Source organism: Calonectris borealis, chromosome Z (assembly GCF_964195595.1).
Source record: "Calonectris borealis chromosome Z, bCalBor7.hap1.2, whole genome shotgun sequence".
NCBI lineage: Eukaryota > Metazoa > Chordata > Aves > Procellariiformes > Procellariidae > Calonectris > Calonectris borealis.
This window is the reverse complement of record NC_134352.1, coordinates 85898437-85922071: the sequence shown is the minus strand read 5'-3', so window position 1 is coordinate 85922071 and position 23635 is coordinate 85898437. Positions and strand designations below refer to the sequence as shown.

The following is a 23635-nucleotide window of genomic DNA, read 5'->3' as shown; positions in this document are numbered from 1 at the left end:
AAATTGTAAAGAAGGTTCCTCAAGATAGAAAGTCATTAGTTCTAACAAGCTAATGGCTATTACACATTTAAATCACTGCTTTTGAAACAGTAAATAATTTCTTCTTTCTACGGCAGACAATCTTATGTGAACACTGAAGCAATCTGATTATTCCATGAAAGGTTTTAGGACTTAAAGTCTATTGTACTGCTCATGCACAAATTGGTTATGCCAGAAGTTTTAACCCCTTAAAGCTGCAGAGAGAACAGTTATTTCTCTCTTCCAGCTGAGGCTGTACTGGAGAGGAGAAAGGTCTTCTCACAGCCGTCTTCTCGACTCCCCGTGGTGCTCCTCCTGGGATGTCGCTCGTGCCTGCGACCGTGCCGCTGCCAGCAAGCTTCCCAGGATGTGCTTCTCCTCTCTCTGCGCCAGTGGCCTTCTGGCTGTCCACGAGGACGTGGCAGGCAGACACCAGAAACACCACCTCCAAAGTTCTCACATTAGCTGGTTCTTCTCCTATCTCTCAAGAAACAGCCATACCTGCCCCACCCTGGTTAATGTCAGCCCTGCCTGTCCCACGCCGATGGTGCCGGGAGCGGACACGCCGATGGTGCCGGGAGCGGACACGGGAGTTTAGGGGCAGACAAGCAAATTAAAGGTTTTGAGGGCAAGAATGAGGGGTGAATTAGGAGCTGCCACAAGCAAGATTAGCAATGAGTTTTATCACTCTAACCTGTGGGAATTAGCCAGTTCTTCAAGATTCAAAAGGAAACATAAATGTTAAAGTTCTTTCCTGATATGAAGTTTCAAGATTACATGGTCCGCTCTCTATCAGTCATTCCAGAGAATCATCCATTGCCTGATAAACCTGCTGTGGTTTAGATCACAGAAACTGCCTATTTCCATGCTGTCTGGCCATTTCATAACGCTGCATTAACTAGAAGAGAGCGCAGGGAATATCACAGCAGGGAGTACTCGGCTGCAGGCACATGGTCACACTTTATCTCGGCTGTCGGACACGGGTACCTCCACCCAGGCCAACAACCTCACCTGGGGGTGGCAGGACCAATTGCCAGGCTTAAACTTTTTCCTAATGCCACCCAAATCAAACCCAGACCTGCTGCATTATGCTGCTGACAACGTTGCTTCCCCATGTCACATTTCAACACACAAAATGCAAAACATAGACTTTGCTGAATTACTCTCGGCTATTTTGTTTCTCAATGAAAGAAAGTGCAAAACCAAAGCTTTCATGGGAACCAGCACAACATATACTTATAGTCGCCTATGCAGCAGTTCTGAGAACAAATACCTGCCACATGCTAACAGGAAAATCAGCTTGGAAAATTGAGGCTGCAATGCATGAACAGTGAGAAAAGAACAGCTTCTCCCAGGAAAAAAAAAAGCTATCCAGTTCTCACAAATGCAAATTGGGACTTTCAGAAGGCAGGGCTTGCAGATATACAGGTAAGCAGCATACAACTGTATTTTGTGACATGCTCTCAAGGGCAGTATATTTTTCGAGACGTTATTATGCCAGCTTTAAACAGTGACAGCATGTATTTCAGTAATGACCAGGTTGTGGTATGTCACCCTTAGCAGTTTCTAGGCACGCTCTAGGGGAGTGTGTTGCTACTCCCCAGTTCGCACATTTTAGCAGGCTGCGATATATTGCTGTTTCTTTGAAGGCAAAAATAAGCACCGCACCATGAGAGCTGTCGCTTTTCTCTGCAGCTGTTCAAACTTCCCTAGCACCATGTTTTAACAGAGCTTTCCAACAACGCTGTGTGCAAAACTGCCAACAGTGCCTTCTTGCGCATTTACTTGTAACACCCCATCTTGAGAACTTCACACGTAGCCAAAACCCACCAGATTTGTTGAGAAGAGTTTTTCAGCATGGGAAAACTGTTTCTCCTTTGAGTCAAAGTCTGATTAAAGAACTGGAAGAGGAGTCACACTCTCTCTCACTGGTGTGAATTAGCATAACTCCAGGACTCAGGCCTTTTTTCCCCCATATGCCTACAAGTATGCAATTCATTTTACCTTTGGCATTTTTTTTTTCTGCCTACAGCCCAAGGCATAGAGCTATTTTAAAAGAACTTTTATAACAGAGTTCAGAAGAGGCAAACTATTTTTCTGCTACTCTGCGTACCTGCCTTTCTCCTCCTGCCACAGCCACTCGCAAAGATGCTTCAGCTAAACTCTGCAGAAGTTGTGCTTGGCTACAAACTTAAGGACCAAATCTCTTTCCATGATCCCTGCAAAGTGCATAAAACTGCATGAAAAAAGCCTCTCCACAATAATCTGACCTAATAAAAGAGTATTAACCATACATTGGTATAACAATACTGTTCACGGTATTTCTGAACCAGCTACTTTTTTTTAAATGAAAATGCGCATTCAGCTGATCTTTTTATATACTTCATATCACATTCTCATCTCATTCCTCCACCCAAATTAAGGAGTGACAGCAGGCACAGCGCCATAAGAACGTGTCTGTTCACGGAAGAACTATTTCGGGGTAACTATATTTGGACATTCCGGAATAAGAGCGCCTTGGTACAAATTCCCTTTATGCTTTATATGTATCATTCATTTACGTGCATCATTCACTAGATGCTTTACACTGCCCTTCCCTTTCTACGAGCCAGGTCTTTTACATTCACAAATCTGCCAGCTCAAAATGCAGGGTATGACACAAATCCATACACCCCAGACCCCCTCTGCACGTCCCCCCTGCTGTCATGAGGAGATCGCAATCGCGACAGTGGCCGCATGTCGGGGGTGGGACTCCCGCCTGCCGCCCCGTTCCAGCCGGCGGCCCGGGGCGGCTGGAAGCTGCCGGGCCGCGGGCTGGAGCGGGGCGGCTGGCCGAGCTCCGTGCTCACCGTCACCAAGCGATTTCAAACCACCCCGCAACCGGCTCCCCACCCCCGGTCTCCATTTTACCCTCCCTCCAGACACGAAGTCCCAGGGCCGCCCCGGCCCACAGCCTCGCCTCGCCGGGCCGCGGCAACGGTGGAGCCGAGGCCGCCAGCGGCCGGCGGGGCGGGAAGGGTCGCCCCGGTTCCCCCCCGCCCTCCCCAGCCCCGGGCGGCAGAGACCTGTTCTCCGGGAGCGCCGCGCCGCCTGCGCCTCTTTCCTCGCTGTCGGCGGCGATAAGGGGACGAGCGAGGCGCGGAGCACCTCCCTCTGCGGGAGCCCGGCGCCGAGGCTGGGCTGAGGCGGAGGCGTCGCTACCGGGGCCGACGCACGGATGTGGGCGCTCGCCCCTGGGACGAGGCTGGCGGCTGCCGGCGGCGGGGCGGGGTCGGGACGTGAGGCGGGCGGGGGGCCGGGTTCTGCTGAGGGAAAGGACCCTCCGCACCGCCGCGGGTGTCCCTTCGCGAGACGCTGAAACCTGTGCTAGTGAGGAGGAGATCACCCTTCCCTCCGGGAAGGCAGGCGATGGGCAGGAAAGCCCGGGGGACGCTGCCCAGCCAGCTGGGAGGGGGTCAGGCCAAAGCCCTCAGAGACCGGGAAGAAGGGGTCTCACGGTAGACTCCCCCTTCCCTGATTTTCCCTCAGGCCAACCGGCCCATCTCCCGTGGAGGGTTTCCAGCTTTCCCCCTGAGGAAACCAGGGGCCCAGCAGCGCCTTTGCTCTGAGGCAGGGTCCTTGCCCCAAGCGGGACCCAGCCACCGGCTTCCCTCGGCCTGCCAGCGGGGCCCAGCCCTGCCTGCCTGGAAAAGGAGGAGGAGGAGGGCAGGAGCCTGCGAGCCGAGTCCCGCAGCCCGGCCGGTCCCAACTTGTGCCCTGCCATCGGTGTGGTGCGCATTCAGGTTTTACCAGCAGTTCCCCAGCCTGAGCACAACGCCGTGTTGCAGGCCTGATCCAGAGAAAGAGCAGCTGTAGCCTATTACTTACCACTCCCCTGAATCCTTAGGGGAAGAAGTTTAAAGGGTGTCTTTCCACAGCCTTGCTAGCTCAAGTTAACTCAAATTTTCCTTTTAATCCACCTCCTAGTTCCCAAAACTCAATCCGAGGCAGTTGGCCGGTCAGGTTGTGTTTCAAACCCTGCCGCCTCAGTGTCCCAACGCTGTGAGGATCGAGCAGCGCAGCTGCAGGAGCTCATCCAGCGCTAATCCAGTCGCTGCTAACACGGTCACCTGTGCTGCTGAAGAAAAACCCCAGTATTTTGTAGCTAAAGCGCAGCTCTTTCTGAAGCGCTTCCACACGACAATCCTAGGACCGGAGTACCTGCAGTGAGCGCATACAGCCCAACAGCGCGGTTATAATCATTTCTGCTACGGGCTCGTCATTACACGAGGGTAGCTTTTTACCCAACTTGAAGCGAATTTGATGTTCCATTGCAGAGCACTTGAGGAGCCTCACGTGGCTGGGAGAGATGCGTTCTCTCTCTAGTACTGCACATTGGCGTGCATGTGGAAAACAGTAACGACATTTGCACTACGCTGCTGATAACTGGCACATAGTACTAGCATAGTTTGGACCCAAAATATCTGCTTTAAAAATTAGAAGGCAATAGGCAGGAGAGGGAGAAAGCTGAGTGAGAACAGCACAGAAAAATAAGGGCTGGTGTTACCCTGTGTACTTCTTTTGGCAAGGTTATAGCACATTGCAAAGCCCTCGCGTGGCAGAGATGTGTGTTCAGAGTGAATTCTAACAATTTCACTGAAATCCTTGGACTTGTCATAGTTTCAGCAGAGTGCACTGTGAAGTTATAACTTACAATTCCTCTTTCATATGTCTTTTTGTGTGTGTGAGGTCATTGGTGAGATGTGATGGGGAATGCTGAGGTATCACACTGATAAAGTAGGTTGATAGACAGAATACATCATCGGGTGAGGAACAAAAAATGGGAGTTTGAGCTTTATGCCCTACTTGCACATATAGGAGTCCTCTGCCATTATTTTTTTCTATTTTGATTTCTGTGTGTCCAGAGATACCTGCAAAACTGGAATAGCTGCAGGTAACCTTTCATGATCCCGGGAGGACAATCCAGCTGCAGATTCTGCGCCCAATCCCACTTTCTAGAACTTACAGCCACTTAGAGGTCTGTTTAAATAGTTTCTGCCCTTTCCTGGGGTTTGTTACTGGCAATGTTTCAAAACAGTGCTGTCACTACTGTGAGAAGAAGAGTTTTTCTGAACAGTTTTGTTCTTTGGGCTGCACAGCTTACAAATAAACCTTCTTACCAATGGCACGCACACATCCTTTTGGAAAAATACTTTCCATGCAGCTCAGCTGGGAACAGCAATCATTCGGTTTAAGATCAGTCAGACCGGTTGCCAGCGTTAGCCGCTGCTGCGACATTCGTAAATGGGTTATCGCTGGTCTGTTTGCCCCTTTCCCCGCTGGTAAATGCCCAGTGCTCATAAACAGAGGAGATCAAACTGTTGGCAAACATTTCTTTGAGGCCTCACAGCTCAGAACTTCGCACCCACACAGTATCCTACAAATTGGCTTGCAATCAGCAGTGATTCAGTTTGGCCACACAGGCAATTAGTAACTCTGCTGGTTGCCAGCTCTTTTTATATAACTGGAAATGTTTTGCTATGACAGACAGTTTCAGACAGAAGCATTTCTCTAAAGCCCTTGCAGTTTCTAGATAAGTTTTCTCTTTATCTCCTCTAGGCTGCTAGATGTTAAATAAAACTATGGTAGTTGTGTTTCTTTTGGGTCCCTTAAATTAAAGGTGAATGTCTTACTCGGTAACCTCAATTTCCTGCTTGTTCCTCTGACAATTAAAATTCAGCGTTATTCACAAGGACAGGAAATGTGCATGGATCCTGTTCTTTCCAGATAGAGAAATTTCATGTGAAGCAGCAGTGACTAAACAAGTGCTTTACAGAGTTATTAGAGAAAATCATACAAAATCAATAATGAAAGGGTGGTATTTCCTGATACACTTTTTTTTAAAAGAGGCCTGGATCTGCTTTGGAAGTAGTAGCAGGATGTGGTATTTATGTTCCCTGTGACAAGCATATTTGCATTAGCTGTGATATTGCACCACAATGAAAGCAAATATGTTATCTCACCTGTTCTGCCTGTGCCCACAGCTGGGAACAAATACCAGCTGGCAGCAGCTGCCCAGCTCGGCATAGCTTCACTCTTCTCCAGCAATAAGGAAGAAGTTGCAGCCAACTCTCTCTCTCCCCTGTTTTTCCTTTAATTATCCCAGAAAGTTATTTCTTATTCAAATTTTTCTTTAAGGCCTGCTCTACTTGGGAAAAAAAAAAAATCATTTTAACTATGTTTAGCAAAACTGGTGTATGCCTTTAAGTAAGCTGTCTTAAACCAGTTCTTGTGGCTCAGTTGTGGTTTTTCACAAAGTATTAATAGCGTCATTTTTCATTTCACTAATGCAAGCTAAATTAATGTACATTCAACCTCATTAAACTGCTACAAACTTCTCATGCAAATTTACTCAATCTGCTTTAGTCTTGCTTAACTCACTCGGCGTGGGTCTGCAAGGACTGGGGCACGCTGCTCTCTTACGGTGGCCTAACAAGTCACACGCATCAGGTAGGATTTCTGCCGCTGGGGCGTGCGACATGCCAAATATGTGACCTGTTGTGGGGAGCCTTTACACACGTAAGACTGCCCAGTGGCCCTCCAAAGGGCTGTCGGTAGCAATTAGTGATGTTTAATGAAAGCAATCAAACACGGGTATGTCTGAACCGAGTAATGACAAAGTGTTGCTAGCATATTTCATATTCTTTCTCATCCTGTCCTTGACCAAAGTACTGCCTGAGTTGCCAAGATTCTTTGAGGAGAAGCTTTCTATATGTTTGGAATAGTATCAAGCATGTTTCTTGGCCCTCTATGCAAAAATAACTCCACCCAGACTAAACTCACAAGCAGTAGCATAAGCCACTTGTAAAAGACTTATTTAGATTAGAACATAGAAACTAGACATATGACCAAGGTGAATCTGGAGCAAACAGTTGACTTAATTACATAAGGCCAACAAGTTAATTAGATAAGGCACGTATTGCAGATCTATTTAATGAGTAAGTCTTATATGCCTATCCTGCTTCCTCCCCTTCCTGCTCCACTCCTCTGCCACCCATATCCTCTCCCAGTTGTGCTGGGCATCCACGAATGGTTCAGGTCCCCAGGAGCTCCCGTCACCCCTTCTTCTGGTTCATGTGCTTGCTGGATGCTGGACTAGATGATTGTTGTAGGTCCCTTCTAACTGAAATTTTCTATTCTGTTCTATCCTGGTCTAGTCTAGGCTCAGCTAGGCTAGTCTAGTCTAGTCTATGTCTAGTCTATTCTATGCACTCGTACATAGAGACAGAGCTCACCTCTGGGTGCTTGTCAGTCTAATTCCACTGAGCTCAACAGAACTTGATCAATTTATGCTGATAAGGTATTTAATCCATTATATGTTTCCTAAACAATAATAATTCAGCAGGATATGCTCATATTTTCTGCAACATTCAATAGCCAGGGGCTAATTAGTTAAGAATATGAGAAATAAACAAGGTTGGTCGGAAACCAATATCCGTTTCTGCCCAAAATGATGTTAAAAAGAAAAGCCCTGCTTATTTAGTTATTTATTGCAACTAAGTCTTTGGGTTAAAATATATTTTTCATCTAGAAGGTTGCCCCAGATTTTTTTCAGACCCAGAAAATGTTATTTTCCTGGAAAAACATTGTCAAGGCCAGCAGATAATGACCTTGATAATTTCTGCCTAGTCAAAAATTCAATCTGCAACTGGAAGTGATTTGCATCACTCTTTAAAATCAGATCTGTTATTTAACTTCAAAATGCACCCATTTTTCCTAATTCCCTGTGTTACAATGTTTTAAATATTTGGTGTGCCCAACCGTTCATAAACAAACCAGGATCACTTTTATGTTGCAAACACCGAGTATCAGCACCTAAATAACTGTGTGCACCTGCATTTATTTATTCATGGTGGAGAAAGCTGTATAATAAAGCCTGCGTTGAACTTCATCAATTCCTTGATTTTGTCTTGGTCTCCCGTGACTCTCACTTGCTGCAGAAGCAGCAATTAGTAAGTGCTGGCCAGTTGGAAATGTAATAATGTTCCTTTTCAGTACCTGGGGCTGTTGTGATAGGAAAAAATGCTCTAATTTGAACAGACCTGTCTGATTATCTTAACTTCATTTGAGCCGATTTATAACAGCTTATCACACTGTGTCTGTGTAGGTTCCTTTTCCCTAAGTTTCCCCTGGACATTTTCATGTTATCTATAGAAACATTACAAAACCAGAACAAAATGCAACAGAAAAATATTTCATGCAGGCCTAACCTGCATCTCTTTTGAGCAAGCTACTTCTGCATTTCAACAGAGCTAGCTTCGAATTTGCTTTAAAATTATGTGGAATCACTTTTATAAACTCAGAAAAACAGGCTGAGGGAAAACACCCAGCTCCGTGCAGCTCCCCCTCTCCCGCGGTGGTAGCTGTGGTCTCCCGAGGCACCGGTCAGTGTCGTAACTGCAGGATTTTCTATTGATTCATGCACCGAGTTAATTAGCAACATGGGAAAGGAAGCTGCTCGTTTGCAGGGTGGGTTTTCCGGGATGACGGGGAAGGCACAGCCTCGCCGTGCAGTCACAGGCTCGAGTCCCCACTGCTCTGCCATCCTGGTCGGTGAGGAAGAGACCGACCCATGGGGCTAGAGGAGAGACAAGAGGGAAGACCAGGGTTTACCCCAGTCACTTGGATGATGATGTTGTGCACTTCTGCAGCAGAAGGAAGCAGTGCAAATATCATTGCCAAAATGTCTGCTGGAATAAGGGAGAAAAAGAAGCCTCTAGTAATCCTATGCAAAGATATGCACTGATAAGAATGGGATAATTCAATTTAAAAGTGAGCCAGTGGAATGGCAGAAATATAGGAGAAAGCCCCCATTTTCTGAACCAATAGTTCAAAATTGTTTGCTCTAGTTCAAACAAAACATATTTGCCTGATGAAGAGTTACCGATGATCAGGTAGATCAATCAGGTCTATGCCCTGACCTACCAGACAAGGTGGCTGTAGAGATCTCTTCTGCGCATCTTGCAAGTCCACAAGAGTGACTCAGTGAGGGTGACTTTGTGAGTCAGTCACAGAGGCAGAGGACAGGCGTAATTTAGGGATGTGGCACCGCATCCTATACAATCTATCTGAGCCAACTGTCACCACTGACAAACCCACTGATGTAGCTTTGTGCAAGCCATCAGCCCCTTGAAGTATTCCCATATGCTCATACATCCCCCATCCAGAATATCAAACCGAAGACATTTCAACTGGGAATCACATGAAAAATCTTTCTTTGCATCAGAAGTGGCTCTTTTCTATTACATGCAGCATAGCAAGAGCTAAAAAGCTCTGAATGAAATTAATCTGTAAAACTTGGAAACAGAGTGCTCCTTAATGCGCCGAGCGAGCCTGATTTGCCGGGCGCTGGAAAATAGTGTGGAGTGCTGAGAACGAGGAGTGCTTAATCCCCGCTAAAAATTAATCTAACAAGATTTCCATGAAAGGGGTGACTTGTCTGCTGAAACAGCACATGGGGGCAAGATGCAAAACCCAGTGGGGTCTAAACCACAGCTGCAGCCTGAGCTCGGGGAACTGAATTGCTCCCCCACATCGGAGCAAGGGGGGCCGCAGAAATACATGGGAACACACATGCCATAGGTTCTTCACAAGCACTTCATACCTAGTTTGGAGAAGGAACAGGTGATTTGGCCCAGAAGGAACAAATGTGGCCTAAGTGCTCCACACCTTTGATGAGAAGTGGCTCTCCACATTTAAATGGAAGCGTACGACACGAAATAAAGACTCACCGCAGAGGCAATCAGCGGCACAAATTCAAATCAGACTCATCAAGCCTTGTTAGCTCCTGCTCGGCATTGACCCAGTTGGGTCCCAGGTGGCTTCTGCAGAGCCGCTCGTGTGTGGAGATGCTGCCGTCCGGGGGGGCCGCTGGCCTGGGCATCCAAATGAGCTTGAATAGCTGCTCAGTGCTCCGCCGAGCGTGGGAGACGTGCCGAGCATGCTGTGCGGGGGCTGCCGGTGGCCCTGCGCGTGGTCCGTCGCCACCCTGCCCGTGCTCTAGGTGTAATTATGACCGCCCGCTCAAGATTCTCCCTCGGTTATTTAGTTATTCCCGTCTAACCATATGCACTGTCATGCAAAGGACATGAATGGGAGGAAATCGGGCTTTTTCACATCATTCCTCAGGCTCTGCGATGGTCGTGTATCTCATTCTGCGTTTTCCTGGCTAGCCAGGGTCCCTCCGCTGTTGTAGCTGGAATGGTTTGCTCATATCAGCACAAACCAGCTGGCCTCGATTTTGTAGGTAAACCACACATCCCTCCCTGGTCTGAAACTATTGCTGGTTTTCTCCTGGTGTGACGCTGTCCCGAGAGCGCTCGTGGGGGTTCCTTCCCCGTGAGCAGAGCAGCCAGAGGAGGGGGCACCGAGCCTCCGACGGTGTCCGCTCTTGCGTAGCAACTGGGGAACATAAACCTTGAAATACTCTGCTATTGTCAGTTGAAACCTGCTTTAAAATATTTTAGAATCTATCCAAGCCTTTTATTAGTTATTTCCTATTTCTCTGTCTTCCTCTTCTTTTTGCTTTTTATTTGCAGGTCTTGTGTATCAGTGTTTTCACTGCCAGTGCCTGGAGCACAACAGCATGCAGGGCTTTACACAGGGCGATCCTCTTCTCTTTAGAGAGCTGATGGCTTTTATTTTCCATGGAAACAATCCATCAGGATTTTATAATCTCGATAAGCGATGAAAGGCTCACTCGGCACAGCTTAATCCTCCTTTCTGCAAGAACTCGTAGCTATAGATGCACGTTTTTCTTCTTGTCTCTGATGTCTTCACAGTTTTGCACACACCAGTTTTTACCAATAAAAGTTTCTTTTTGTTTCTCTTTTGCTTTGAGAATCTAATTCTCAGTTTATACCTTACGAGAAGAGAATTATGCAGATAGTTTTTCTTAAAATAAAAGGTAGTGTCTTGAGATGACTATGAACAAGAAAATAGTCTTTAATATTAATTTTTAATTTAAAATTTCAACGCTCACTTTTTTTAAAATTTTGCTTCACTATTTGCGGTCACTCAGGAGCCACGTAAATGTTCATGGAAAAGAAACGTAAAGCTCAAACACTCGAAATACTGACTATTTGTGAATTTTGAATTCTGTGTTGAATTGTGACAAGTTGCCACTCAAAATTAATTGCCTTTGAGTAATTTAAAGTACCTGACTTTGTATAACTTCCCCAAAGACAATTAATTTGGAGGAACAGAAGCTCTAGCATGTGATCTGGGCTAAGTTATTGAATACTGAATATTCAGAGCAGAATTTGTAATTGGCAGGCCCGAACAAAATACATTTCACTAATAAGTAACTGATCAAACAAGTTGGAGACCACATCAAATAGAGAATATCAGCTTTAAAAAAATCAGCTTTTTCTGTCCAATTCACAGAGAAGAGGGAAGGTGAGGGCGAGAGTGCCCGCCCTGAGTGGGGGACCTGTGCCTTTGCATTCAGTGGGACTCGGTGAGCGGTGTCCCTGCAGCGGCAGGGGCGGGAGCTGACGGCCCTGGAGATCCCGTTTTGTCCTGCCTCCTCGCTGTACCTTACCAGGAGAGGAAGAACTGTGGCTGAAAACATCACATACGCCCATCTGTCCTCTCGTGGTCGTTTAGTGCACATTTCTGCCATCCTCCTTTCCAGCAAGTGCTGATGTTCCAAAAAACTCCAGGACCTGGCTGTGGAGATTTTTAACAGCCCTTTTAGAGAGGAGGATATATTTCTTCCTTACGTGACTGAGACATTTTCATCCCAGTGGGATGGAGACAGCTATTCTTGTTGAATGTCCTCCCCGCGTTGCCTGTGAGCCGTACTGCGTGAGTGGCGGGAGGAGACATCATTAGGAACCGAAAGATAGCGTGTACCATGGTGTGCGATTACGAAGGAGTGGATTTAAACTCGTTTGCTGTGTAATCGCATACCGTGCTCATTAGCCTTCCACTGGAATAAGGAGGATAGTTATTTCTGTTCTAAACCAGTGCCACAGCTGCGTGGTGAGTTACATCTGCTCCTTGCAGCCATAGCCTGCAGACCACGCGGGCGCTGGGGAAAGCCGAGGCCCCGTGGACAGATGAGCAGAGCAGCATCTAGCCGGGGTTACGTGTCCCAGGCTTGGTCCCGCTCCTCGCCCGTGCACGCTCCCTCCTCCCGGGACAGGACCGGGACTGCTCTACCTACCTCGCTAATAGAGGGCAGTTTATGTCACACAGACACGTGGCAGTCGCTGCCCCCTTCCCCGCTGTCACCACTGAGGAAGCTCTGGCACCTTTGGGTTCGGCTGCAGCGAAGTCGGTGTTCAGCTTTCAGCTTTGGCTTTGCACCCCCGGCCACGCATAACCCCCCGTACGCCGGGGCCGGCCGCGGGAGAGCCTGCGGGCGCGCTGGACCGATGGTGACGGTGCACGAGCAAAGCAGAGTCAGGTCTGATATCATACTGAAAAAAACCCCCTTCTGCCCCATTTGCCCTAATAAGGTATTTATCTAGAAATGTTAGAAAAGTAATTCCAGTGACAAAATTATTCACATATGATGGACTAAGCAACTGAATTGTGGCACGAGCACGGCCACTTCTTCCTACCTAAGTAGGGGCCAGAGCAGCAAGGTGCCTGTGTCTCCCACTGCGTGTTCGGGAGCAGGCAAGGACTTTAAATTGTCTTCTCCCCTACGGCGGTCCTTGCTGGGAGCGGGGTCGTAGGCCACGCTGCGCTGGGGGGTCACGCTCCCTGTTCCTTCCACCTGGACGTATAATCCCAGCAAGCTGCAAAAACCCATCGCAAAGAAGCAGCACCGAGCTCTCCAGACACAGGCAGCCGGGAAGCACCGAGGACGGGGACACATTGCAAGTCCCACGGGAGGTAATTAGGTGCCTTAGTGAGGCTTATCGAGAGGCACTTTCCCGTTGTGATTAACAGCCCCGAACCTACTGCTCCCGGCAGCTCAGTCAAGCTGATCTCTTGGGGTTCGGGGTTTGTTCCCTTTTTTTAAAGACAACTGGTGAGGAACTCCTATAGAATTTCTCTGGGCATTCACAGAGGATTTGGGAAATCTAATTTCCATACTGCCTGCTGCTAGAAGTATTTTTAAACCTGTATTTCCCACTTTCAAGAGACAGCGCACAGGAGCCTGCCAGCAGTTGGCCGGCAAGTCAGAACCATGTTTTTCCATAGACTACAGAGAAGGTCCATGGCAAATAGTTAAGACAAGCCAGAATATTATCAGAAGAGGTAAACTGCCTGCAGGTGGGGTCAGCACCTCCGTTAGAAAACACGATTGTGAATCAAAACAGGCAGCAATTAGGTGGGTTCGGGGCTGGCCAGGGTAGGAAGCATCCCTGGGGGAGCACGGCCATGTCACTGCACGGGGACACAGGCACTCGTGCCCGGCCGTGCGCAGCACCGCTGGCATCGCCCCGTAGGTGCAGCCAGGGTGGCTGTGACAGCAGCCCAGGGCCTTCCCCGTGCAGCCGTGGCACGGGCATTGACGGCTCTGACAGCTTCTCGCCTGGGTCGCTGTAAGCGATTTTTGGTGGTCAGCTGAATTATTTTGTTGCGCTAAATGCTCTCCTAAGCCTTCAGGCAAAGCTGAGGAAGAGACCTGGTGAGGCTTGCTCGGTCGTTTGGTTTCGCTGAACCAGTTCAGTGCTGTAAGGCAGACCAAGATGTTGGGAGCCGCAGACTGTCAAAGGAGAAAAATGTAAAACTAGGTGGAAGTCACCTCACCCCTCCCCTGGAGAAGCTGGGGGTGGGTTTCCTTATCACACACCTCTCCTCTGCTGGACAGTTTTTCGTCCTCTGTTGCAAAGTGGAGATGCCAGAAAGGACTATTCGAGGTGTCTCAGCCCAGCCCCGACGACTCCCCACAAAATGGGAATGGGAAAAAGTCCACATCACTGATTAAGACCTTTGCATCCTCATTGAAGTCTGTCTTCTGATGTCTTGTGAGCTGAGGCAAATCCTAAGCCTCCAGGTCATCAGATACCTGTGCATCCTACATCTTCAGCGCAGCTCAGCACCGGTTTGTAATTGCTGACCTCCTGGGAGTCCATGGACTATTTTCTAAGGGACCATGAAGGATAACCGAGAAAAACCAGTCTAGTGGAAGGAAGCAGAAAGTAATGAAGCAATCTGTTCCCCCAAGGAAACATTGAGCTGAACAGATTGGATTCACCCAGACAAGGGAACGATATATCTCAGCTCGTCTTTGTCACCTGAGCCTCAAAGCAGACTGAAATCAAAGGGCTCTGTGCAGTTCCTTCAGCAAGCTAAAAAGGGTTCTTAAACACCACCAAGTTATTCTTAAGAATTACTCATGTTGGTCACACAGTTGTGCAATACTACCTTATCGTATAATGTAATCGTTTTAGTAAATATATTAAAGTAGGGAAAATTCTGATTTCATAGTTGAAAAAAGAAAGATACTTGGAATCATAGAATGGTTCACGGATAACATTAAAATAGTAGATAACTTCTGGAGAGAGAATAGTTCTGCAAATTCAATGCCTGTTTCAGGAGGCTAATCTGCACCTGCACAGTGCCAGGCACTGTGGGATGCCGGGACGCGACTTGCGTTTTTACCCGCAGAGTAGCCTAAATAATAATCTACACATTATAATCATACAGAAATACATTGTTAATATCAAAACCTTCTTGTATAAGCAGGGGTTATTATCTTTTACACATTCTAGGGCACACACTAAACTAAGAAATTAATAATTGCTCTAGTGGCACCAAGTTCTTTTAACTACATTGTGAAATGCTATCTGGAGTACACTGCAAAGAACAGACTGGGGATGCAAACAGGGATTCCGATCTAAAAGAGTATGGAAGCTCATTAAATTAAAAGCTGTATAATAGGGAACATACATAATAGCATTGTCTACAAGAAGAGTGATTGTTTCAAACCGAGTTTTCCAGTTCCACCACCTACACCTACCACTAGTCATCTGCTTACAGAGGCAAGAGATGAAGGCTGTTTGTTGCAGTGTTAAGCAGACAGCATAATCTGCAGCCGCTGATGAACTGTCTGGGTTATTTTTAAATTTTACACATGTGAGAATAAGTGATTTAACTGTAATGAAACAGGACTGGTTTCATGCTGCCTCTGTCTTACTGGCGTTTTCCTTGCGAACTGCTCCTCCTTGTTCCCGTGACAATCCAGATACGCATTTCAGGTATTGCATTAGCGGTGTAACCCCGTAAGCTACACTTTGCAGTTTCTGTAGAATTATTGGATATTTCCAGTGTAATCTATCCATTTTAGACCTATCAAAGAAGCAACAAAGCCTTGCAGAGGAGAAGTGCTGAGCAGCAGCAAGCTAAAGGCTGAGCTGCAGCAAGCATCCTCAAAGCAAGCTGGCGACGGCAGGACTGGTGATGCTGCCCTTGAAGCAGAGAAGAGACGATAACAATTTGTCAAAAGTACGTCAGTGATGTCTATCAGATGAAGCATTATTATCATTCTACACGACTTGAGGGCTCCCCCCTAATCGCGGTATCGGAGGGTGGTTGTGGAAGGCTCTGGCTGGGGGCTCAGGACCACCGTGACGGCACAGGAGCCCGCGGGCTGGCCAAATGCCTGCACGAGTGGTTAACGCAACGCCTCGGGGCGAGGAGGATTGGAATGGGAGTGGGAGGCATCGGGGCTGCCATATGTGCACAGGCCATCCCCGGGAAGGGCTGCGCCTGGACGGGGCAATTTTGGATGGCGGCGAGGAGGTGCCCCGAGGATGCTGCAGTGCAAAAGGAGGGAGTGCAAATGCCAGCCGTCACCGGCTACAGCACCCGCGTTAGCACGGCTGCTCGCCAGGGAACTCTGTTACTTTTCAACAGCCACTCTGCTGATTTGCAATAAATCTTTTTTTCAGATATCGTGAGACTTCCCCTAGCAGCAATAGTAAATCTTTACTGCAATAAAAATCGTCTATAACATAGTTATATGATTCAAAATATATCTGAAGAAATTCTGGTTGAGGCTGAGGGGAAAATAGCGTATGAAGATGTTGCAAAGAGCCCAAGTCTTCTTCAAAGCGGGAGCATCCATCCGTGCCGGAGAGCCTGAGGCAAAGCGGGGTGCCCGGGGGCACCATCGGCTCCCGGGCAGCACCGGGCTCTCCCGCTCCTCCCCGCTAAATTGGGGCCCCCAGTTGCCTGTTCTCCCGGTCCCACAGGTCCACCCTGGCCAGTGCATCTCAGTGCCTGGCTCCTGGCAGAGGTTATATAAGCCCTGTGAAAGAACGGGTCCCGGGGGGAGCATCAGGCAAGAAATATTGATTCCATGAATTATACCTATCTCCTCGGGCAGTTCCTTGGGGGAAGCACGCGAGGTAGCACGGGGAGATTACAAAACAGCCTCAATAATTGAAAGAAGCTCCGCAATTAAGTTTGACACCGTTCATTTAGATCAGCTACGTGTCCCAAGTTAACCCCATGCGATGCTCTTCGCTCTCACTGCTCGTTTCTCAGACTCACAAACGCAAAAGCTCTTGCGCCAACCTGAACGCAACGACACAAACGGCCCGCGCAAGGTTCTGTAAACATTCGTTATCTTTGGGGGTACCGATGCACTGACGATGGCGTCAGGCGTGCAGTGTTTGTGCTCCGCGGCGCTGCTCTGCTGGGAGCCGTGCCCCGGCCCCACGCCTGCTCAGCCGCCCGTGCGAGGGCCGTACTGGGCGGTGGGCACCAGGCAAAGCACTCGTCGTCTTGTCGGGTGGGTGGTTTTCCTCCCGAGAGGAACGGGAGCGCGGGACAGCTTGCACGGCAGCGGCAGTGCCACCTGCAGAGGAAGCTGCCTCCGCCTTTCCTTCCCCCCACTCGCACCTCACCAAACAACTCAAACCCACCGATTTCCACTTTCCAGCCTCCGCAACCCTCCCGTTGGGTTTAAGTAATAACCAGACCCAATTTATGCTCAGGAATGTGCTCAGAGCAATATCAGAGCCTGTTATTTATTGCCCATGCTCCCAATGCTTGTGTGTCAGGCACTTAATGGCTTTTTTTCTGAGTTCTTTGGAGTCTGATGGATTTTTACCTTGGCATCTTTATTTTCTGCTACATGAGCCCTCAATGATGCCCATTTCTCACTCACGGGTTGCTGGAGCGGATCCGTGTGCGGAGCAGGGCCGCGGGGACGGTGCAGAGCAGGGCCGGCTGCTCGGGCTTTGCGGCGCTGAGCTGGAGTGTTTGAGGATCTCTTTGGCTGCAATTTTTTCTTCAATATAGGTGAAATTCAAAAGTGGTGTTAGCCAAAATAGGGTATTTTGAAGAATACACACTGGACAGTTCGAACGTAAAGTCTTCTCCAGCAATCCAGTTCTTAGGAAAACCACCCGGATTGCTTTAGACTCTGCGACGTCAGCGCCAAAACAAATAACTAAAAATAACAAATAACTGAAAATCATGTTAAAAACCATGACAGAACAGGACCCAAGACACGGGCACCTTCCAGGCGGATCATGACACTTTTCACTTCCAATAGCTATTCCTATACAGTATCTCCATCCTCAAAACTGGTGGATATGAAGTAATTCCTGAATTTAGATGACAAGAGCTGGCGTGGGAAGCCCCCAGTGATCACATACTGGTCAACTTTCCCTCTCTTCCTAAATGAAGGCTGATTTGGAAGAATCATTTAATTCTGGCAGCGCTGAGGCACCGGGAGAAACCCTCTAAGCCAAAAGTGTGGCCAAAGATGTGTAATTCAGGAACCAGATCCTGCACTGACCATTTCTCTGTAGCTCTGAAGTAGGACTTTTAGCTGAAGGCGAAGCCCAGCTGGGGGTGCCCAGCACCCTGAGCAAGGCAGGGGAGCTCAGCAGCATGGGGGATCATGAAATTCATTAATCAGGACGACTCTCCATGGAAGGAGACGCGGTGCGGGGCCAGGCGCCTCGGCCAGCCCATCCGCACGGTGAAGGGAGGCAGGCTCAGAGGGAAGAACGAGCTACGCTCTTCATTTCAACAGTGATTCCAAGTATAAACAGCATCCCTTTTCCTTTTCACTGTACACCATCTGTCTTGATGTAATTGCCCCAAAGAAAGGAATTAGTATCTTTTTTTTTTTTGTTAAATTATTGATCATTTTAGCATCTACTATCTAGGAGCTGGCAAGTGATCTACATCCTCTGAGTCAGCCTGATGGCACCCGTACGAGTTCCTGCTCCCCCATCTTACAGAAGAGCAGAAAAACTCTCAAGCCAGGACACTAACGAAGCCTGCAGCGGGTTGCAGACGAGGATGTCTCCTCGGGCCCTGGAGGCCAGGCGCACGGAGAAAGGCAGCTCCCGCTGCTCGTTGCCTTCGAGAGAGAAGACTTGCATCTTTGTACTTTGCATTTACTGCCGCAACAAAGAACTCATGCAATGCTGGCACACTCGTGCGCACAAATTAGGTGTTTGCACAAAGCAGATGCAGAGATAGCCATAAAGCCTTTGACTGTTATAAGATAGTTACAGAGATCATGGATTTGCAGCCCAGTTTCAAACAGAAGAGCATTTTACTGGAGCAGAGAGAACGAAGAGCGGTTCATCATGCAAACGAAGAGCTGTATGCAATAGTCTGACAAACAGAAAACTTTAGGATTTATCTACAAACTCAATGAGCATTCGTTATCTAGAACGATAAATATCTGTTTACAGTGTAAGTAATTTCTCCCTCCTACTGCCGTGCACACTCAGTGCCCGCAGAGCAGAATAGATGGCCCCGACCAGATCCCTTTATTACTTTCCCCGCGTTTCTGTCTGGAAAGTGCTGGGGAGGAACTTATTAAACAGAGGACATTTGGAAACAAAGCCCAGTAGGAGTGATTGTGTTAGATAAATGAGTATTTATCTGCCATTTAGCTTTCTGACATGCAATATACGTCTGCCTATATTATTTCAGACAGTAATTTTACAGATTTACCCATAAATTTACCCAGATGAGAAAACTCTATTTAGTGTCTTTGATTCCAGCAGCCGTTGCTTACAGGCTCATGAACAGCCGCTCGCTTCTTCCATAGCTCCCAACCCATGGGAGACAGCATCGAGAGGGGGTCTGGGGTGTCCCCTGGGAGTGGGGGGTCCCCCTGGCCCCCCTTAGAGACATCTGCCCCGGTGACACGCAGTCCCTCCTCCCTTGCACCTCGGGGCGAGGGGCCGCAGGAGGTCGGTAAGCAAAGCCGAGCTCTTCACAAGTCAAACCCGGTTTGTAAGATCTCTGTGCTGATGGAGCCGTGCTAAAAAGCTGCATGGAAGATCCCAGCTTTGGGAAAAATGTTGCCTTAGCAACTAATTGCCAGCCGGCTTTTGCAGAGCAGGCGGCTGCGGCTGTGTTTACGTGCAGGTTAACTTCATTGCTGCCACACGACTGAACACGATTTACACCAAAATGATAGATACCCAGGTATTTTTAACGTAACCACGCACGGACTGAAGGTGACTGCTCCCGACAGCCCAAGGGGATGGCTGCTCCCGAGAGGGTGGCTGGTGGACATGCTGCCGGTGCAGAGACGTGGGGCAGCGGCTGCGAGCGGTCAGACCTGCTGCTTCTCAAATGCAGGAGCAAAAAAGAAAATCCCAACCCACACCTTGACTTTTGCTAAATATTTGGGGAACCAGTGTTGCATTTCCCAAACTTGCTTAAATCTCTTTTTGTATATTTTGTCGTGATGGTGTGTTATTTTTAACTTGAACCCTTACAGATTGGATCCTTGCTAATCTGATTTGCATTTGCATCGTGATTTAGTTAAACTATAGCATGACACGTGCTGTTGGAAACACCTTTGTAAGCAAAGGTAGCGAGATGCATCCTTTGACCACCTCAAGCCAAGACTGCGCAGGGACCCGGGGGCAGAGCTCAGAGCTGCATCGCCCGTAGCAGCAGCAGCAGCAAGAAGGCTGAGTTTCACGCTCAACACGTGCAGGCTTCCCACAAATCACAAACCAAAGAGCAGCGTTTCCAGAGGAGACCATGCTCTCGGCAGCGTCATTTCCTGCTAACATCGACCCCGACGCAAGTCACCCTTGTAAATCAGAGCTGTATAAAGATCAACTCAGGCATTTTTAGAGATGCTACGGCATCTTTTGAGCAGCGGGGCCAGTTGGTCGCCTCTGCAGAGCTTACGCGCCGGGCTGTCCCCTCTCGCTGTGCCCGTCCACTCCACACCCGAGCTCACCGCTGCTCTAAAGCCGCATTTGAGTTGCGGGGGCAGAAGCGAGGACCGAGGCTGGCCGCAGGGCTGCACGGGCTCGCAGCGTTCCCTGCAGCGTTTAGAGACCACTCAGCAAATACTTAAGCTGACACCTAAGTTCAAGCAGACACGCAGTCCCTTTGGCCTGAGATGCTTAAATGTATGGACAGGATCATGTAGCACCTCCCAGCTGTGTCATATGTCACATCGCTTTGATGTCCTGTTAGGAACATCCTATTTAGATGTTCCTTGCAATGATTCACGCCTTGAAACGCCATACGATCCCAAAACCTCCCACTGCAAATGAGGAAGAGTGTTGAGAAAGGGGTATTTATGCCCTTCACCTGAGCCACGGAGGATGAATTCAAACAGAGCAGTAACAACCAATAAAACAGAGAGCGTAGCCAATTTGTATCGTCAAAGCTTTTTACAAAGAAAATTATACCTGACAGCATACAGGAGCAAAATTCATGCCCCAATATTTGATGGAACAAGTGTCTGTCTAAACAGAGGAAGTAAAAAAAATTAAAATCCCAACTGCAGATGGGTGTGTTTCTGCAAGACTTGAAATTTGGTGGCAAAAAGACTTGCTAGTAGTTCCAGCAAGCTTTTAAAAACCCAGTTCAGAAATTACTGACACAAATGCTAGAGTTTCACTGAAGTGGTGTAAAATCTGCTGCTTACACTTTTGCTATTGGAAAAAAAACCGTAGTGGAAGCGTGCTCCAGCACCCACCCAGCGCTGGCGTTTTTGCAATCAGCTGATTTACATGGAATTTGTTGGCCTGAATTCCAAATAAACCGAATTGTTCTCCTCAAATGACTTTACTCCAAATTAATAAGCCTTATCCCTTTTTATGACGAATAGAGAATTTTTGCTTCTAAATGAATGGTTTCCTAAGTAAAATTCACTGTGCTCCCCTGGGGCTGGAAATACAGTGTGTAACTGTGGGCGACCCACTCACTTCCTCTGCTCGGAGGTGTGAAGCCGACGTTTGCTTTCTGTTTCTTTATAGAAAAACTTAGTTCTTTTGAGGGGAAACACAAAGTTTCCAGGTTTGGGTTAAAAGCGGCGAGGTCTGCATGCTGCCTTCCTGCAGCAGGGACCAACAAGCCCAAGGACCCATCGCCCACCTGGACAGCCCAGTCCAATTCTCTTTGGTTTTTGAGATTAAATGAAAAACATGATGCTAGTTCCCCAATTCCCCTTCCAATTCAATTATATTTGGCAGAAAAAGACAGACTTAAATAAATCCCACTCCTGAGGTTTAGTAAGAGCCCCCCAAGAAGAGGAAGGATGAGGTGAAGGTGCTGGGGGGGATGCCAGCACCCTTGGCACCAGTGCTGCTCCGCTGCGCTTTGCAGAGGGGGGTGACAGAGAAAATAAGTTCTGATATTCATGACAAAATCGTGATTCAGAATCACATTCACTAGTTTAGGAGAAAGACACTATTTTAAAACGATTGCGTACATCAGATATGTGCATTTTTATCCTGACGCTTCTGGAGGAGTCTGATAATGTGATTTACCTTCTTGCTTCTCTCTTACACAGCCCAGAGTTACAGGATAATTTAAGTTGGAAGGGACTTTGGAACATCACCGAAAGTTTAAAAACATGAATATGTATGAATTTTTTTGCTAGTTGCTGACTGTAAGGCACAACCTGCACGGAGCAATACCAGGAGCGGCAGAAGGGCGCAGGGAGCCGCGGCAGGCGTGCGGGGCGCCGACCCACAGCTCAGCCTCGAGGTTTCGGGTCCCATCTCCCTGCCGAGCTACCCCCGGCCGGGTCCCCGCTGACTCCGGGGCCCCAGTCAGCAACGCGTGTGCACACAAAGCGGTTCTCGTCCCTGGCACGGGGCTTTTGGAAGCAACTGTGGAATAAGAGATGCTGGCTTGGGTGAGTGAGTGACGCGGGCAGGAACGCAAACGGCAGGCTGCCTCGAGCCCAATAAACACCCCGCACAGCCCACCCAGCCCACCTTAGCCCCGCAAACGTTCACTCTATCTCCTAGAATAACATTTTTAACATAAGGAAGATACATTTAAAACTACTTCTTACATAGTAGAATAGAAACAAAGGTTAAACATCATAAATCACCGAGTCAATTTTAATAGAACGTTTCCCTGTTTATCCTTCTGAATATCCTATCCTAATATCCTAATATGAAGAAACTTCATATTAATCCAAACTAATAAAGTATTAAAGCATACCGGTAGGAAATAAAATGAATCAACTTACCGGAGATCTAGCTCAAGTTTAATCCTTCTGCTGCCTTCTGCTGGTTTCCAACTTCTAAGCAATAATTTATTACTGCTGTATAAAATATTAAAGCCAGTGCCTGCAGCATTGCCCTATTTTTTAAGCTCTTGAATGTACCATTTCCCAGTTCCTGCCTGGTTACTAATTTCTGCAGACTCTCATTAAATTGTGTCCCGTTAGTGCTACTCACCCTCAGCACCGTGAAGGCACGAACCACCCAATTTACGACATCTCGGCTCATACAAGGAAGGGGGAAAGGGAGCGGGACGTGCCTCCCACCTACGCCGCGCACATCCAGCTGGAGCTGTTGGCAACGCAGAGCCCGGGGGCGGCCAGGAGATGGCTGCATTCATATTCCCTCCGCGCCGGAGCGCCCGCGCAGGCAGTTTCCCTTTCTTGCAAGGAAATACACCCTGCGACAGAAGACGATGCTTGCCCTGAAAGGGCAGGATACAGCTTGTCGGAGGCATCTCAGGAGATCCATTTTAATGCTGTGTCAGTGCATCAAATGTTGCTGCTAATTTCTTGTTTCAAGTGGCTAAGTGATAAATTTAGGGGAGAGAAGAGTTAGACAGGCTCTAGCATCTTCACATCTCCCCTTATGAAGATACAGCAATCCCTGCTGTGAATTTCTACCAGAAGGATTTTAAGCCCTGCGTGAGAGAAGCAGGAGAAAAAAAAAAATATCTCCTTTCTTCCCCAGGTTCATCTATTTGCTGTTCTCGGGCAGGAGCCGGGCATCGGCAGCAGGAGGGATGCAGAGCCCCAGGGACCTACGGGGAGGCTGGGGAGTGGGTGCCGCTCCCTCCCCACGCCTGTCTCAGGGCGTCACGCTGGGGAGCGGGTTGAATAAAGCAGGTTTTGGGTCAGGGGCCAAAGTCAAGTTTGCCTTCACCCCGGGAGGAGCAGCCGCACTGGCCCCCACGCCCAGCGCGTCTTGGATATTGCAAACGTTAGATTTGCCCAAAAGATATTGCCCAAATTCGCCATTTCTTTCTGTTAGAACAGGAGAGACAGAAGCACACGTGGCACGATGGGGTCCCTTATGTTTTCTGCTTAACCAGGTGTTTTGTCTCTCACCTCCAGGACACATTTTTGCCCAGCTACAGCGGGTCCACCCTCCTGCAGTGTATTTCTTCTCACGGGCACGCAGGGGGA

At 48.2% G+C, this 23635-nt stretch overlaps 1 protein-coding gene across 2 annotated transcripts in view; it reads right to left on the bottom strand.

Annotated features, from left to right (window-relative positions):
* LOC142075209 (ras-related protein Rab-27B) overlaps positions 1-23115 on the bottom strand; it is a 44109-nt gene extending 20994 nt beyond the window's left edge. Inside the window, exon 1 of one of the 2 annotated variants that reach the window (XM_075136280.1) lies at positions 22668-23115. The gene's annotated coding sequence lies outside the window, so the exon portion shown is untranslated. Of the gene's footprint in view, positions 1-3083; positions 3226-22667 lie in introns of those variants that run through there. The other variant, XM_075136279.1, reaches the window with a different exon arrangement.
* Between the last annotated feature and the right edge of the window lie 520 nt (positions 23116-23635).